This window comes from Gadus morhua, chromosome 21 (assembly GCF_902167405.1).
Source record: "Gadus morhua chromosome 21, gadMor3.0, whole genome shotgun sequence".
In the NCBI taxonomy this organism is placed as follows: Eukaryota; Metazoa; Chordata; class Actinopteri; order Gadiformes; family Gadidae; genus Gadus; species Gadus morhua.
The window spans coordinates 2,779,268-2,780,152 of NC_044068.1; positions in this window are offsets into that span (position 1 = coordinate 2,779,268).

Here is an 885-nt window from a genome sequence, read left to right on the forward strand (position 1 = left end):
ACACACCAAGTCGGAGCAGATTTAGCAGGATGTGGTTTTATTCTCAACTCCAACCCGTTCACACCCAAAATACGAGCTGTGCACACACAAACCCAAAATCGCAAATACGAACCCACACGAACCCGCACAAACAAAAACACACACACCGCGTCTCAACTAGGATCGGGGCATGAAACGAGCCGCTGGTTCTTAATGCACGCTTGAGTTCAGACTCCAGCATCCCCGACCCCCCCCCCAGAAAACACGACAACAACTCCACTCACGCGCTCGACGGCGGGTTTAGAACCAAAAGCTCCGCTCTTACCTCGGACTCTGTGTGCGTCTCGTATTCCAGCCTGGTGCTCTCTCCCCGGTCCTCACATGGTGACGCGCGGGCCAGCCTCGAACAGGAGGAGGAGGAGGAGGAGCAGCGGCTCTCCCTCTCTCTCTCTATTTTTCCCTCTCTCTCTCTCTCCCTCTCGCGCTCCGTTCAGCTCCACACCGACACGTCCGTGATCCCGCGGCTGCAGTCGTGTTGACGAGACGTCCGCCGGTGTGTGTGTGTGTGTTATGTTGAGTCAGTGTGTTCGGGACGGCGCCAGTGTGCAGCGCTGTACTCCGCTCTCTCCGCCGTGTGTGTGTTAGTGTGTGCGTGTGTACATGTGTGTGTGTGTGTGTGTACACTCGACTGGAACGCCTCCTGCTCTCAATCGCTACATTGTTGACATTCGGGCGCTGACGTCACGCTGCTCATTCACAACCGGCCACAACTTCTCTCTTACAAGCTGTTCGTAACACACACACACACACACACACACACACACACACACACACACACACACACAACACACACACACACACACACACACACACACACACACACAACACACACACACACACACACAC